The sequence below is a fragment of the Anopheles coluzzii genome, chromosome 2 (assembly GCF_943734685.1).
Source record: "Anopheles coluzzii chromosome 2, AcolN3, whole genome shotgun sequence".
Classification (NCBI taxonomy): Eukaryota; Metazoa; Arthropoda; class Insecta; order Diptera; family Culicidae; genus Anopheles; species Anopheles coluzzii.
In genome coordinates this window covers 94,135,166-94,153,325 of record NC_064670.1, presented here as the reverse complement: position 1 = coordinate 94,153,325, position 18,160 = coordinate 94,135,166, and the positions used below count along the sequence as shown (strand labels likewise).

The 18,160-nt window shown below is 43.2% G+C and overlaps 1 protein-coding gene and 1 long non-coding RNA gene across 7 annotated transcripts in view; one reads left to right on the top strand and one right to left on the bottom strand.

The window, feature by feature from the left end:
- The window catches only part of LOC125906856 (uncharacterized), a 264,465-nt gene that overhangs the window by 128,777 nt on the left and 117,528 nt on the right, over positions 1-18,160 (bottom strand). The gene's annotated exons all lie outside the window — the stretch shown is intronic.
- The window catches only part of LOC120953224 (protein grainyhead), a 186,055-nt gene continuing 184,925 nt past the window's right edge, over positions 17,031-18,160 (top strand). The window contains exons 1-2 of one of the 5 annotated variants that reach the window (XM_049607580.1): positions 17,034-17,551; positions 17,683-18,134. The gene's annotated coding sequence lies outside the window, so the exon portion shown is untranslated. Of the gene's footprint in view, positions 18,135-18,160 lie in introns of all 5 variants that reach the window. The other 4 variants (XM_049607582.1, XM_049607584.1, XM_049607581.1 and 1 more) reach the window with 4 other exon arrangements.

Genomic DNA, 18,160 nt, shown 5'->3' with positions numbered 1-18,160 from the left:
GTGTCCTTTACTTCAATCAGATGGACAGCTGTTGATTATTTAGAATAATCAGATATCCCAGCTGATGTTAGGGGACGTTAGAATTTCGTTCCACTGATGGGTCATTGTAAATAAATCTACTGCTCGTACAGAATCTGGTCAGCAAATAGAAGGGATTGAAGAAAACTTCACTCTTCCTTAGATTATGCAAATAATGCATCCGAATATGTATAAAGTAAGTCTCAGGGGAACGGGTCAGCAACGGTCAGTTTTGTGTCCGTTGGTTATGCTGAAGATGATTATAGCGTTGGTTATGCTGAAGAGATGAGAAGTCCTGTGTAAGGATATCCATGAGAAGTATTGTTATCCATTATGTTGCTGTTGATGATTAATTTCATATTGACTTTTAAAGTTTAAAGGGAATGCTTTAATTAAAAAAAACACATAATAGGTAACCGCTATCTTTGCATTTCTGCCCAAACCGTATTTTGTTTCACTCCATTAATGCATCCCATAAAAGGTGCATTTTATTAGCACCCATAGAGAGGCTGCTTTCCTTACTTCATCTCTATTAAAAGTAATCCTCGATCGGCGATCTCTAGCGCTTTGCGCTCGGAATGAGCGAACGCTTACCAAGCGATGGTGGTACTCTTACTATCCATTAAAGATTGATTACGGCGCGAAAGCGTGGCGCACAGCAGGGTTCGATGGGGACGCTTTGATAAATGAAGAATTTCAACCCGACGAGATGCCCCTGCCGCTCTTCCGCCAGCAGAAGGTAAACAGAAGGGTGAATCCTCACCCGTTTTTCGGTGTTCAAAGAGGTGCGGTGGAGGTTTCGCTTATCCGCACCGATTAAATAAGCGATGCGATGTGATATGCCGGTACGCGCAAATTGATTTTTATGGTGCGTTTCGAATTTTAACAGCGCAGAACTAATTTTACGACCGATTGAAGCTCCGATCGTACACCGTACCACACCCCGTACGATGGCACGCATTACAAAGTATTGTACGATCTCTCGGGAGTTGGGTCCTGGGACCAGTCGGAGATGCAATCATGCTCACGGGGGAGGTCTTCTTATCTCTAATGAAAGATAATTTTACGGTCCAAGCATTCGTATGCACATTCGCATGAGCATCTCACTAGGAAAAAGGGGATAGGGCAATATTTGATTGGCTAGATGAAGTCGAGGAGCATTTGTTTCGTTTTTTTTGCCTGCAAGGTGCAACGATTTGGCTAATAGTAACAGATAAACGTCTTCTGGAAGCTATTTTGTGGTGTTTTCTATACTTTGTTTTTCTCGCAACATGGAAAATCCATTCCGTTGTCCAACATTCTGCACAACTTCACGTAAAACGTTTTGCCATAAACACGATTAAAAACTTCCTTAAGGCGATCTTCAAAGAGCTGAAGATGCTTGTTGCACGCTCTTGAATGACAGTTCATAACAGGAACATGAGCGGAGACTACTGCTACACAACAGCAGCGTGTATGGAAGGAAAATTACGCACGCCTCGGTTCGTGTGAGATTGGCCGCACAGAGTGTAATTATCTCTTAATTGCAGACTTTTCATCGGACGCTTCTCAATCAAGCCCAATGTAGGTTTTTTTTGCGTCGCGTTTCTCTCAACAGGACGGCATTTATAATCAAAATTTAATTACACTTCATTGTTGTATAATGTTGATGCACTTTTAATTTATTAGCGTTGGCAGAACTTGAAGAAACAGTTAAATTTTTATTAACAATTTGATATTTGAATTCGAAGACGCTCTAATGTCTATTCAGTCTAAAGAGTCTAATAAAAATACGATCACCTTTCAACAGCATATTTTACTGTTATGGTTGTTAATGGTTGTTTGCATTAAAATAGAACGATTGATCGTTATAGTGTCAAGAGTTTTGGCGTGTAAGTAGTGGCGAGTTTGGTATCTCACATCCCTCTGCCGTGTCCTCGCGACGGACGGGACGAGCAAGATGCAGCTGGGCCGTTGGTACCATTCTTGTTCGTACCGTTTCGCCACTGTCAGCAAATGGTTGGACATTGATAAATTGGACGCTCGTTTGTGGTGGACCCCATGACGGCGCAGTTCACCATGTTGTTGGGCGATCATTTTTGCGATCGATGCCACGGTGCCGGGATGTGCGTGCACGCGGATGATGCTGATGTGCGCGCGCGCACACACCAAGCTTTACGGTATGATGGTTCTCACGCGCTCACAGCACGACGACGAATCATCATCGCAAGTCGCGAGTGGTGTGCATCGGGATTGTGCTGGGCGCGATTACGCTGCCTTCCTGCCCATATGATCGATGCGCGCTGCCAGCAGTGCGCCGATGCGACGCGCAGAAATGATGGGACGGTTTTTATCCGATGCAATATCGTCATCCAGCTTCAGGTGGCACAGGAAGGGGGCGGTGCACTCAGGCAGGCTGTCTTTGCCTTCAAATCATCGATAATTGTTGTTTACAGCCGTCCACAATTCATCCGGAGGCAGAAATGACACAACCAGCCGAATGTGTGTTGTCTTGTGGACAGCTTCGAATGCGTGTAGAATGAAAAGGAATGAAAAGGTGACGATGAGGTTAACTGCAAATTGAATTGCACTCGCTGTTTGCGTGTGCAGAGGAATGCATCAAGCGAGGTGTGTGCGGGGAGGTGTGCTATGGGGGAATGCATCTTTTAGAGGCAGTGTTACACAGGATAAGAATTTTGTTGTTCTCAAGTGAGGTTCGTGGACGGATTAGCGAGGAAAAGGTTAGTTTTTAAAAGGGTTTTGTTTAAAAAAGTGGCAAATGAGTCCAGGGAAATTGTGATTGTGATAAATATGGTCCTGTCACGACATTGTTCAGGTTAAATTATAGTATGGACTATTTCAAATAGTTCCGTCGATATTTATCAATTCTTGCGTTTCATGTTAAAAGTATTAGATCAATTTCGTTCAAGTTTTTATTAATATTTGAATATTAAACAACATTCAATTCAATTAAAAAACAATTTAATTTTTTTTAATATTCCAGAACATAACTAAATGCGAGAAAGATTTTTATAATAAATAGATAAATGTAATTATGATATATTTCAACTTTGCAGCATTCAATGTGAATGAGTGAAAACATATTTGAGAACCATTATTTTTGCAAAATATGTTTCATCTTTTTCAAATTTTGAAACAAAATATGTGTTTGATCGTGCGCACGTTTGTGAGTGTAATTAAATAATTTACATTTTTTGTATTTTCGGCAGAGTGCCTAGATGAATCAGCTGTAATAATTTTAAAGAATGGCATGGGTGACTGGGAGACTCAATAAACATTTATTTATTTTGGAGGGCAAGAGAGAGAGAGTGATCTCACGAAGAGATGAACGAAAAAAATGGTATAGTTGACATCTGGTTTCAATTATTAAGTAACTGATGTTAGCACATTAACATATATAAGAGGAACTAGAAGTGAAAACCAAGATGTTTATTTAGCATGAAACATAAAGCAATAGCTACTGTAAAAATATACTGAACATCTGGAAATCCCAATGTTTTATAAATGTGTTCATCTTACCCATATCAAGTGTCAGCTTGTATCGTAATGCTTTATGATGTACAAGTGTGTAACATGACATATTGACTAGTGCTGCAGATTTAATGCCAATTCATTTATAGTAATCTTTGAAAAAATAGTTCGTACTGAAGAATATTTTCATCAGATTTTCAATCGTGATCGAAGAAATCGATAATAAATACTAGCTAGAAATGTATATAATTTGACAAATCAAGTCTTACTAAACATAAACCGATAATAGATCGTTCAACAGTTGTATGAGCAATGCAAACAGTAATTTGAAACTGTTGACTCAATTATTGATGAATAAAACTAATGAATAATAGTGACAGAAAAATAGTGAACTACAAATATCTTCCATTATTTTAGTAATGTGACGACATTTTTCATTTTTTTTTCTGATGCATTTGTGCATTTATACTAGGATATTTGTGGACCTGGGATCACTTATGTCATTTATGTCGTAAATATTACATTGAAAAGAGTTTTCGCATAACAAATGAGTCACTCAAACGGATAAACGGACTTTATCGTGATTTTTACAATATGGCTTAAGCTATACATGCACTGCACTTCTCTTAATTATTGTTAGTCACATAATTATCTGATTTGATCTTAGGATCTGATTATGTTGCGAACAAAAAATAAAACAATTCATTTTGTATAGATATGAAAACATATTTTAAGTTTTTTAAACAATTTTAAACATCTAACGATGTTAATTGCAAAAGTAATATCGCTTTTGCCTAACCTACCTAACCTTTTTGTATGAATAGCACTCTCGTCATATGAAGTCCACATAGTGTAACTGCAATTATAACGATTTAACAACCGTTTAATGATGGACAGTCTTATCGTTTTCTTCTCATTCGTACCTGCTGTGAAGTAATCTTTCTTTCGAAAACAAGTATGTGCCTTGTGTGTGTTGTTCTGTAATTAAATGTACTTTAATTAAAAATTTAATTGTAACGCAACGTTAAATTATCCTTTGCAGAGGAACAAAATTCCACTCCCAGCACGAAACCAAAGCTCTCGCGTTATTTTTTTTCAATTTTTTTCAGCACAACCGTCCTTTAATAGCTTCATTTGGCCGCATCGCTTTTGCTGATCACGCATGAATGGCCAAATGGCCAATGGACTATAAGAATGATTTTAATTACATCCGCAAAGAAATACCAAAAAAACCCATCCTCAATGCGTACAAAGCACTGCTCATTGCGCGACCCTTCCAGCGAAGGGGACGCACATAAAGCATTCCGCCGTCGGTGTGTGGCTCGAACATTTTCCAGTATTCTGTCCGCTTAATTACAACACCTTCAGGCTATGGTGGTACAATACGACTGCTGTCTTCGCGTGTACACACGCACTAAACCGATCCTCCCTGTGTTTACTGTTTTGCGAGAAAATTGCTGGCTTATAGTTCTGAGTGGCATGGGGGTATGGTCGAATACGATCGACGAAAGTCCATGGACACAGGAGAGATTTATTTGCACAATAAAAAAAGAATGTTTCTCCGATGTGAAAGGGTGTAGCGCGTTTGTGCGTTTCGGATAGCAGGGATAGTAAGGAAAATGTGTTTCCTTCCGCCTAACGAATCCTTCTTGACAAAAAAAAAAGAAGCGGGCCAAAGAAAAAGGGGGAAAAAGTGACAAACGAGTTCCGAAAGGTGCTGCTAGCAGCGCTATTGAGCGAAGGTTTGGTTCCATCATAAATGGGTCCGTAAGGTAGCGATCGAGAGAATAAATGGCCCATTCGTCCTTGTGTTACAATCCATTACACATTTTCATTTTTGCTTGGTGTACAGGCTCATTCCAGGACGTTCTCTGTGTGCTATTTCCCGTTCAAATGGTATCCTGATCATCGTCAACCCCTTCTTAGAATGTTGCTCTTCCATATCCAGTACGGTACGGTAGCTGAGGATATCAATCTTAACCAAATGTCCAGCAGATATGACCACGAGGGAGAGTTATGAGGACAAAATGTAAGAAAAAAAAACCTCTGCTCTATCATAGAAACTGACACGCTCAACCCAAAGCAACCCATCCTTTAATTGTCCACTTCGTTACGCAGTGGACAACGCCTTCCCTGCACTGCTGCTGCTGCTGCTGCTCCTGCTTTGCATGAATGTATTTAGAATGGAGGGGAATGAAGGTTTTTTTTTGCAACTTTCGTCCCTTCAGCCTCACGGCAGTGTTGGTAATGGCCACTGCCCTACTGTCCTGCCGTGCAGCGAAATGCCGAAAGGGAAAGAAAAGGAAGCGCCGGTAGACGGATGACAGAATCCTGTCTCGAAGGGGTTAACCCCGCCGCTGGACACTGGTCAGCTCGTGAACAGTGGCCGGGTAATCTTCACCATTCAGACACGTTTCGCCGTTTCAAAGACAGTTTTTTTCTTCTCGTCTTCCGCGCTCGTCCGCTTCGCCACACAGTTGCGTCCTGCTTGCGTAAGATGACCCTCAGAGCTGTAGCAAAGGGGGTTGCGGCACGATGTGGACGCTTCTTCCTTCAGATTAGGCTGCTGAGAAACGGCCAAGCAGCTGTGTGTGTGCGTGTGTTTGCCGATCGGCAACGCTTGACCGGTGCGAATGGACAAGCAAGGCAGGACGCATCCATGGGAATGTACCGGTCAAACGGGTTATCCTTAGGCGAGGATTGTGACGGTTTGTGTCTTTCCGCGGGATGCTACCGGCTAGTGTTGGGTATATTTTTTTTCGTTTTGTTTTGGGCTGCTCTTATGTTTCTGAGCTATAGAATTTAAAATTTTGATGCTAATGGTCCTTCGTCTAATTCGTGGGAAAGTCGTTCTGTGCGGGCTTTTGGGTCGGGCGAAAAATCTTCACTTCCTAAGTTGCTTTCTAACGGCTAACGGCTAAATGTGGTACGTTTTTTTCTTTAGACTCGGCAGCTGGCCATCAGGGTGGACAGTGGCCATCGGAAGATATCGGATTTTCAACGGACGAGTTTGTGTAAAGGGCTGCAGAATAAGATGTGAGATGGGGCAAAGACGTAGACTGATTAATTTTTGGATGTTTTTTTTTGGTTAGATCCTTATGAAACTAATTAAAAAAAAAAGATTTGAAGTTAATGGTCATGGGGAAGGTAAAATTGTCCGTTAGAAAATGATTACGACCAAAAAAGCATAGTTTCACGCCTCTGCGACCATTTTGTTACGAAAAACAACCAGCAAAGGGCATGAGTTGATTGATTACTAACAAAATGACTTATTTCCCGTATTTGCGGAGAGTTCTCAAATGATGAAAATACTTTTTATGTATTAGATTTGTTTCGAAAATTTAGTTAAAATAACGTACTTCTTGTAATGATAGATGCTACTGTTTGATTTCAAATAATTTGTTTCCTATTTCTAGCGACAGACCATCGAGGATAACCCGAGTGGAATTAACCATTAATTTAGGCTTGCAAAAAAGGCTTTCCGAAGGATAAAAGGAAGCATTTTCAACATATGCCTTCACTCTCTCTTGTTGGCCTGCTCACGATAGAGCACGTCGATGTGACATGGCCTGGTCAACAATTATGCTCCAGGATGCTCGGTCTCTGGCTGAAGCCTCCCATGCATCCCACCTGATCTCCGACAGGTCTCGCTTCACCTGATCCAGCCATCGAGTTCGCTGTGCTCCCCAGCGCCTTGTGCCGAAGTAGGGATCGCTGTCGAACACCTTCTTGGTGGACTATGAGTCCGGTATCCTCATAACATGCCCTAGCCAGCCTTTGCCACCGTCACGATGCTCGGTTCGCCGTACAGCTCAGCAAGCTCGTGGTAACAGATGCCTTCAATATAACTCATTTATCATCGAGGCTCCAAAAGACTCGAATGAGTGAGCATTAGATGAATTCATGTCCCATTCTTAACACTGATTTATTTTAATTGAAAGTATTTTCCTACTTACACTGTTTTGAAAACAATTGAATGCCACAACTTCTTCTTCTATTTGACGCAACGTCCTACGTGGACATGCCGACCTACACAGGCTTTCAACACTTAGGGTAAATGTACCAATAGTGGTGCAATTTGTGGTGGTACAGATGTATTTTAATGGATTTAATGTGTCAGAAACGATTTCTGAATATTTCAACACATAACAGTTGGAATATGTTTTATCTTCGCAATCAAAACCATTTTTACCATAAAACACATCGAATCTACGAAAAAATACATATTTTTGTGATTGCTTCGTTGTACCTATAATGGTGGTATGGTTCCTATAGTCGTCGTATTGTGTTCCTATAGTGGTGGTAAATAAAGATGCCTCAAAACAGTGTATAATATCAATATAACTTAGTTTTGAGGCTGTTTTCGTATGAATAGCATGGATTACTGACATAATAATGATATCTTTCGTAATTTGATCGTAAAAAATGTATGAATTTGGTTGATGAAAATATTGACTGAAGTACTGAATAACACCTGTCGTCAACCCATACTCAGAAGAGTTTGCTCGATTTGAAGTCGATTTTTCACTCAGCCAGATAAGCGAATTTTGGCCTTTGTTTCACAAATTACTTACAGAAAACTAATTTTTGTTGCTTATTTTAATGAAAACAGTACGACATGTCAAAAATGTCGTTGAAAAAAATCTAAAATTAGCTGTTTTTATTGATTTTAGAACTAGGACCACTATAGGAACATGCCTGTTTGGTGTACCTATAATGGCACTATCGTAAAAAACATTTAAAAATACGTAAATATGGTCAAAAGCCAATGAATTTGAATAAAACAATATCATTTGATAACAATTATGCTAAAAAACTAATAGTTGTGTTGTTATGTGGTTATTTAGAACGTTAACAAGAATATGAGTATCGTTAATGAGTCCTAAGGATTTTGGAAAAATGTTGATGCCTTTCACAAAATAATGGATTTTTCGGTCACTAAGAAACGGAATGGCCCCATTTCATTTTTAAATCCTTTGTAAAAGGCTAGAGAACATTTCACACTATCATAAATAACTTAACTACTTTTAATTTATCGTATGAGACGCATTTTACTGCAATACCACTATTGGTACTAGCACCACTATAGGTACGTTTACCCTAATTCATTACCACGAGAATCCGGATAGTCAATCCTTGCTACGGGGAGACGGTCCATTCTAGGCTTAAACCCATAACTGGCATGTTATTAAATCGTTCGAGTTGACGACTGTACCACAGGACCGCTCCAGAATGCCAATGCTACAATATACACATTTTATACCACAAAGTTACAATGCGACTTTGTTATGCTGCTGCTATGAATGCAACAATGTTAAAGCAATCCCACTAATAGCTTTACCTAAGTTTGAACGATTCGAAAACTTCATCATGCTTTCGATCGTGTCCATCGTGGCCATCACGAGATATGGACCACCATAATGACACTAATCAACATTACAACGAAACGCGTTGCGTTCCTTGTGTGGGATGGCTGGACCCCAGACCTTCTACGGTCAACTATCCTTTCTGCCTTTTACAGTGTTATCAGCGTCTTTCCCGCGTGCGCAAAAAAAATCCTGGCATGTACCAATCAGCGAGCTCTTTGGGCTGGCCAAACTACTGCTGAATGCTGTTTGTGTGCGTGTGTGTGTTTGTGTCTCGTGCCAAAAACGAACATAAAAAACTGCAACCTTTCACAAGCTATCAGCGCTTCGCTAGATAAATGAAAGCTGCATCCTAGAAAAGGAGATTTATTTCCTGCCCACCCGACCCATTGCGATTGGAATGGCCAGTAAAAAAAAAAAAAATACAGCCACCCTATTGGAAAGCAGCGATCCAACTTGCGTCCCGATTGTGCACTAATTCATCGTGCTCGTGCGCTTGTCATTTGCAATTCGCGTGCGTTTGCCAGGAAGGCGAGGGCAGGAAGCGCTTGTTGCATTCGTATTGGTCCAGATCCGGTTGGAGCTGGGTCGCGCAGCTTCGAATTTATTGAACATTTTTACTATGTGTTGGAATTAAGAGTGGAGAAACTGCAAGAGGGAAACAACAAGAAGTAGGGTTGCTAGCGATGAATGGAGTGCATGAATGAAACCGGCGCTTAATGGAAATCGTGATAATGGCCGCCTCTAGATAAGGATGATGATGTTACTACTAACGAACCATAATCGTCCATTGGCTCTCGCTGTTAGCAGGCGTTGAGTTGCCTCTCTGAAAGGTTAGTAGTCTTGGAGGTTATGTGAAACGGTCGTTTGGTTACATCAAATTAAGCAAAATGAGTTTTGTGAATGTATCGTAGTTAAACCTTTTTATCGAAGAATATTGTTTATTTTGGACATTTTTAAAAATTTATCTAAAGTTTTATGAGGTCTTTTGTTTTTGTTGGTGCAATTCTGTAATTTGTTTTATTTTTCATCATAACGTGTATAAAATGAATGAAATCTAGCATACTGCTCGTTCTAGTAACTATTCCATCTAGATGAAATATGAATTGTTAAATCCTTCGCCTAAACTTTATGGCGCCATTTCCATTTAGTGCGTATTTAGAGCTGAAACATGAACCACCATGTCACCCTGTCCCGGTTTAATGATTATTTATCTACTCAATTCGCTCGCTCTCAAAACGGCACACATATTGCACCGGAAACCATTTCCGATTATGTTTTCAACTAAATGCAACCAACAGTGGGTACATAAATTCAGGAGAAAAAAACGGTCAATCTATTGCAACGTTTGCGCTGCACACCAGAACAACAAACCCGCCGTAAAGGCGGTCGTTTTGATGTCAACGCACCTTTCGTCGCGATCGTCCAGCGATTACGACGACCTGTGGTGGCCACATGAATCACGGTATCATTGATCGGGTGAAATGGGAGAGAAAATGCGGTTGCGTAAAGCTTAGCTGCGTAACCAGAACGTGTTGATCGGTGGGCGCCGCCAGCGAAACGTTCGGAGAACCTGTTCGATGGCGGCCCGCGTTATGAGAAAAAGGGAGCCAATTAGCGAAACCCTTTGCGTACGGGTTTGTTTGTACACCGTTTATAAAATGTGCAAATGTGGCTTTACAACCAGGCCGGTTGGGGCTATAAACCGCGAACCGAGGGCTGGAGGATGCTTTGCGTTTTACCCAAATAATTACCTTTATGCGTTTATGAAGCTTCTTTGTACGGAATCTTTATAATCTTTCGGTACGTAATTTTTAAAACGCATCAATCCATGTAGTGCACAAAATGTGGTAATGGGGTTTTATTACATTACAGTCAGTAATATTGTTTTATGATTCATCCGTCACCTTAACTCGGGGGGAATATTCGGGACGACGAGGCCGGGCTGCGCCCAATGCATTGCCGAGATTTATCGTTTTTTCGCTTAATTAACGAATTAATATCACGCTGAGGGTAGTTTTAGACTCTTTTTTTTTCTTCATCAAGCCACTGCACCACTCATCGCCAATTTATGCCGATTGATGACGATGACGGTTGCCCGGGCTGGCAGATGGCGCTTTAGTGCGGTACAGTGATTATTCCTCTCGCTCATTCACTCACTCACTCACCTCTGGGTGCGATGAGTAATACTGTGATCGTGGTTGTGATGGCGAATGAAAGTGTAATAAAAGAAGAAACGAAGATTTCAAGAAAACACATCAACGGTTAACGAAAGTGATGGATGCAATAAAATGTAGAAAGGATGCCGTGCCGCCCGTATCGCCGCGACCTCCATTAATCGAGGATCCCGGATTCGCCATGGTGTTGCAATCGGTGGAAAGTTTGTGCATGCGAATGAATGTGAAGCGTATCCTGTTGCTCGTTGGTTGCTGGTGCATTACTGCGTAAAAAGTGCAGAATAAAGTGAATAACTTAACATCCGAAACGCAAAAGCACAGTCCAAAAACTGGAGCGGCTGCGATACCGAAAGGTACTCTCGCCTACGCAAACTTTCGGTTTATGTTGGTGTCCTGTCCGGTTGATTGTCGTCCGTGTACTTTTGTATTTTTTGTGTACAGTGCGTCATGACAAGCTATGCTTGGGTTTCCTCTTTTACGAATTTTGTAAATCATATGCCGATTTTATTGTTTTCCGTTCATAATTTGAAGTAATGACTTACATAGCGATAGCGATACTAAATAACTTCTTCGAACCAATCGAGTAAAGGACCACTCTTATTAAGTACTGATTAATACTGCTTCCATTTGTGTAAGTGTTTTTCGCTACAAACTGTACAGCAAACCAGATCCAGATCGATCAAGAACCTTGCAACGTTTCAAAACGGCAAAAAAAAAACGATTCAAATTTCCAGAGAGAAAGTGTTTCAACCAAAACCGATTCAACATTGCAAAGCTCCTCGCTTGAATTGTTTTGGAACGTTTTTCCATTGCCTTTCCATTTATTTAAAAGCAATGCATTCCCTTCCCAATAAGCAACAAAAAAAACCTTCGATAATGTTTTCTGCCCTCCATACTCGCAACTGGCACATGTCCTGGCCGTGACGGTGCACGGCTGTAATCGGTGCGGCGTGGAAGTGAGACGAGTTTTACATTCTCCTCGAGTTTCTGCACGAAACTCCGAGCCCCAACAACTCCTTACAAGTCCTTCCCATGCGCTCGTGGCCGTTTCGTAAACGTTTTAGCTTGTTTTTCCCCTGACTGCGTTTCCCCCGCTTCGCTGCGAGCCCCATGCGCATCCGTTCGCAGTGTAAAATCCTTAGCTACGAACGAAGTACCACCACCACCAGCCCCGGTGTAGGATGCGATGGGAAGCTGAACAGGGACATGAGACAGCGCCAACCGCAGCGCAGTGCCCATCCCCGGCTCGAACAGATAACTCATTATCTTTTGTCTTTAATCATTCACGAAATGAAATGTTCTCTTGGGCTTTGTTTTGGGTCCGCTTTCCGCTTGGGAGCCCGCACGATTGTTTGTTGCTATTGGATGTGAATGATGTTTTTTTGATAACTTCGTCTTCGGGCCTTTGCGGGCGTTCCGTTTCCCAAGGGAGGTACACGTAGTAAAATTTGTAAGGGGTTCAGCTGCAGACAGCAGCACCAGCAGCAGCACTTTCCAAAAAGGAGTTGAGCGAAACGAAAATTGTACAAGAGCAAAACAGTAAAAAAAATAAATAAATAAGAAAATGTTTAAAACGTCGTCCTGTTTGGGCTCGTTGGCTCACTCACTCACTCACGTGCACGTGATCATTCTTTCGGTCAACGTTTTTGGAGTTGCCGCAGTTTTTTGTTTTTGAAGTTTTGCCTTCGATGCTTCTTTTTATTTTATCATCTCCACTTTTGGGGAGTAGCAAAGTCGGAATGTCATTTTTTCTTGCTCTGCGCACGGTGTTTTCAGGGTGGTGGGGGGGAGCTTTCCTTCACTTTCCATTTACTGATGCTGATTGCGAGCCAAATGCACGAACCATTTTCATGCCTGCAAACCAGCACACACACACAGGACGCTATCGCTTGGCCTGGTCGGCAGTTCCGTGCAGTTCCTAGTTTGTGTTGACGGCGGGGGTTTGTCGTTTGTGATTTTGGGTTTTTGTTAACCGCAGAGCACCTCGGACAGATTTTGTTGTTTGTTTTTGAGCGTTCGTTTTTTTGTTCGTTAATGTTTCACTTTATCTCGTTCTTTGTTTGTTTTCTTGTCCCATTTGGGTGGACGATACGGTAAGGTTTTGGTAAGTGTGTGGGCCAGAGCAAAGGGCCAGGCGATAGTCCTGGTGGTTCGCACTCGCAAGCGTAAGTGCGGACGAATGTCGCATATCTTTTGGTTCGTTTACTTTGTCGATGTTGCACAATGACAGGTCACGAATTTTGGACAGAGATGTTGATGAGAAATGAAAGTGTGTAAAATTAACATAAAATAGAAGTATTTATAGAGCAACGAACAAGTTTAAACTCCTTTTGCCTGGACTACAGTTTTCTTAGTGGTTTAATTGATATTTTACTCAACATTGCTTAACTTAAATTTATCTCATAATATATTTGGGAGCTATATAAGTATGATCACCGTTTTTTCAATTTTACCTGAATAAAGATGCTTAGTTAGCTGTTATAATTTTCTTTTAATTTAAATAGTGTAGTTACCTATAACATGGTACAATAATTTATAGTTGTTATCGAAATTCCTGCAACTACATGTCCACCAGCGTAGATATTTGTTTTTGGCTTGTTCAGAAATCTTGATCTGATATTTAAAAGTACATTATCTCGATGTGCTGTTGCTGCTGCTGCTGCTGCTGTATCTCTGCACAAGGAAGTACCGATCTCCCTTCTTATGGAACTTCTCCCTTTTTGTTTGCCCCTCCCTCCACCCCCCTCGCTGACTAGCTACTGGATGGAAGCGGCCGTATTCTTGCTGCCCATTCCATGCATCATTCCCAATGGAGGAAGCATACATACATTTATTTATTACACCTCCATAAAAAAAGGAAAACAACAAATGATCGTTCATATACATATAATTAAGGCAAAACAAGCGGCAGGAGATGAGGTGATAGGGAAGGAAAGGGAGGGGAGAAGAGGGGGGGGGGGAGTATAACAACGCGATCGCGTACGTACACACGAGCGCAGCACACAAACACACCGGCGCACTCAAGCCCCACTACGATCGGGATCGGCGAACGTCCGCGGAAGCCATGTTGGATTCGCAGCATCCCCTGGCGCAGCGGCCGGCACAGCAGTATTGGTGCGATCCGGGCGTGTAACCGGAGTGCGTGCCAGAGTCAACACTTGCCTATCGTGTGGATCGTGATTTCAGTGCGCGGGAGAGCCACGCGGAGACGGCGCAGTTCGGCGTCTGTGCGCAACGCGCTGCGTTTCCCATTTTTGGACCGTACGGGGACGACAGAGAGATAGAGAGAGAAAAACGATCGTTATTAAGATCGTTCCACCGGCGTCCGGCGATCGGTGGATGGTGGACCGAGTTTGATGATGATAAGTCTCTCCTTTAGTGGCCATCCCCGCTCGCCACGGAACCTCTCGTGTGGTTTCGTTCGCGCATCTGTACGGAAGGGGTTCGTCGCCATGCACGCGCATAAACGCATCGAAGTGTTTTGATGGACGAACGCGCACGCACCGCGGGTCGATCGATTTGAGCGGATCGTTTGGAAAAGGAGAACCAAACGGCACGAATAACTAACATCACTCCGTTGGTGAGCTGTGGTTGCTGGAGCCTCTTCTAGAGTGCGCTAAGGGGTACCGCTTCGAGAGGTCCCAGAAGAGCTCTCGAGCAGGAGTTGCGTGCATTGAACAGTGCTTCATTCCAGGTAGCAACATTTGGGGTTTGAACTTCCGCACAACCTACAATCGAAGAGCTTATTTTACGTTGTTGTCTATTCTAATAATAGTGAATCTGTTTCATCTCTAACACACTTTCAGTAATAAAACCCAATTTTGTGAAATACCAATGCGGCCGATTATGCCAGAAAGACTATCTTTCGATGACGTGCGTCATCAAAACCCTTCTCTTAAACGCCTGCCGGGGAAATGTGGGTTTTCCCCAATGACATAGTTGCCGCAGGTAGATTTCGGTCCGCAGCCCCTGATAAATACTATCACCAGTGATGGTGAGTTTCCCGTACTAGGGTGTCCCCTTCCGTAGTATGGTGGGCGCGATATTAATTTTGACGCAAGCGTTATTCCCCCCTTCGTGCAAAAGAAGATGGTGCGAAAGAGAAATAGTTTCCGTATCGAATCGAATCGGATTAATTCCGTTGCCAGAAGGCATTTGAATTTTATTGTCATGGAAACGATCAACGATCGCGCACAGTGAGTTTAGCATGGTACGGTATCTCCGGTGACTGTAGTTTTCTCGTTTAGCATTTTATTCTTTACCAAGCAGAAGAAGAGAAAACACTTTTTGTGAAACAGTGAAATCAATCAAAATCATAAAAAATCTCCCAATTGCCGGCGAGCGCGTTGGGCATTTGGTGATGAAAAGGTTCGTCGTCTGTTTGCTGTCTCTGGGCGTTTAAGATGAAATCTTTCGTTTGTTACATCTGCCGTCGCTCACTAATGTATTTTGGTATTCGACTGTGTCGATAAAGATTTATGTTAGGTGTAACTTCCCGCTAAACTCAGTGTGTAACGTTCAAATGTGAACGTTCCCTGGAGATGATGCCTAAGAACTCTTCTCCGAGCCGGTTTCTTTGTGCGCACGTGCCTGTTTAACCACAGTATCTTGGTGCAATTGTCGGCAAAAAACACTCTGACCAATAGCAAAAAAAGTAGAATGCGAAGCGTAAAGAAATACTGAGCACAAAAAAAAGAATAATAATCCGCTCTTACTTCCACCTTGATTTTGTGGCGCGATTCGCCGATTAAAGCTTCTTCCTGGTTGTGTGTTGCTGTTGCCATAGCTTCTTCCGCGGCTTGTCTCCCACGCAATTTTGGCAGCACTTGAAAGGCAGCTTCGCATCCCCCGCTGGCAGCTGCACCAATCCCAATCCCGAAACTCCCTGCAGCATCCCAAACGCGATGGTCCAACGGGGAAGACGAAGATTATTCGGCCTTTGCCTTTGTGCCGTACGTCTTGTCTACGGTCAAAATACCCCTTGCCGTAATAAAATGCGCGCTGTCTCTGACTTCTTGAAAGTTAAGCTTTTGCCGGGCCGCACGTTGTTGGTCGTGGAGTGTGTGGGTCCATCACCGTCGTGCCTCGCCGCTGTAAGCGAAGGTACCACATATACACACACACACGTGCACACCGCTGCAGCCCACCTGACAACGGGCGCGCGCTAGTATGACGGAATGACAGCCCGGCAGCCTTCGAGGTGACCGCGATTGAGAGCAGACCTCGATCGAGGCAGTCGTCGTTGTGTGTGGATGTGTGTTGTTGCTTTAGGGCCAAGCACCGTCCTGGCGTTCGAGCGTTTGTGAGCTTTGCGCTTGAGTCATGCGCAAGCAGCGCTTCGGGGGTGATCGTTACCAACACACGCGCAAGGATATGTGCGTATCACCCTAGAGCACGTGTCGAGCTGAGAGTTAATGTTAAATATTATTATTTTTGAATCTATTTCACGGAGTGTTATGGCAAGTTTTTATGATATAATTGTACGAAAATGTTTTAGACATGATTATGATTTTTCTGTCTTTGTTGTGAGACTGCAAGAACCATTTTGTCTTATTTTAATGCAAGTTTATATGAGGGAAATGAACAGTATTATTCGAGGTTGATATGTTGCTGTATACTTTTACTGTAGATCGTAGCTTAGCTATATATTCCTAAACTCGAGTAAAAATTAAATAACTAAGATTGCAGCACCATTCCTGCGGCAGCGTTGAAGTCTTTCGATCCGAGTGCGTATTAGCTGCCCGCAGATATTATTCTCTCGCACTGTCGATCTCTTTCATAAATCTTTACTTCTCCCTCGACAGAAGTGGCAGGTCCCATCTTACCTTTTACCTCTCACGCCCCTCCAACCACCAACCGTACACTATCGTTGACATTTACGGAGCGGAGCTCGCTGGTTTGCGTAAGTGAGTGGGCAGCACCGTGCCAGAACGAGAGGCATCATAGGACAGGTACATGTACGACGAAGAGAGAAAGAGAGAGAGAGATAGAGAGTGAGAAAAAGGAAGAGAGAGTTGCTCAGCCTGCTTCTGGATGATGGTGTGCGTGTGAAGTCGATCGTTTTCCATCCGCTTCATTGGTTCGCTGATCGGTTGCCCTGGACTCTGGGATTCCCTTTCTCTCGCTCCTGGCAAGTTCGGCGCTAAACGGATCGGCGCATTGCATTGCTTGTGCAGGTGTGTTGGTGGGAGAGTTGTAATATCGATGCCACACTCACACACACATACAGCTGCACAGTGGGTGAGGGAGGCGGATCGCGGTAGTGGAACGCGCTGCCGGGTTGTTGGTGCTGTTGCCGTCGACGCTGAAGCGCTCCGTAAGCTTCGGTTGTTGGCTCGCAGGGTCGTGTCGTATGTCTCAGATCGTTACTGCTCTGCTGCCCCGTTGCTGCGCAGTTGCTAAGAAACGCAACGGAAAACGTTTCGTACGTGCGTCCCGCGGTTGAACGTTTCGTAGCGCTTCTCGTTAGTGGCAGACTACGCTGCCACCTGCTTTAAACACGGCGAATTTGTGCAAAAGGTTCAGATTTGTGGTTTGTGTTAGATGTGAACAGTGCAAACATTGCGTGAAACAGGTCCGGAAGGACTTGAGGCGTCCGCTAGAGCCGAAAGGACGACCCTCTCTATCTCTTTCTCTGTCTTTCAAAGCAGCACGGCAGTAGTGAAACGTGCTGAATCTTCCGCTGGTTTGGCGGGGCTGCGGGTAACGTGCGAGGAATAGTGAAGTGTGATACATACAGTAGCGTGCTGTAGGCCCAGCGTCCTCCCTGAAATCAGCACCACAATCGCGCCCAAACTGTGCGCTTACACGGGGTGCGTGTGTTCTGCGTGTGGTTGTGCTGCCGTGTAGTATAGAATACGGTGCGAAGCTTTGCGTGGGCTGCCGTGAGTGTGTTCTTAACGGTAGGGCAAGGTAGCCAAGTGCCATTAGCCTTTTGAATGACAAGGAATCGTTCGTCGGCTTAAAGTGTCCCGGGTTCGTCGCTTGTTTGGTCCATACATTGCATTGAAGTCTTTCCCGTTGCCCAAGTGCAATCGCAACCAGCCAGGTGCCCTGCAGTGATGCGTGCGTGTGCGTTTACTGTTCGTTTGAAGTGAATTCAGTGAGTGTTTCTTAAAATTAAAAGGA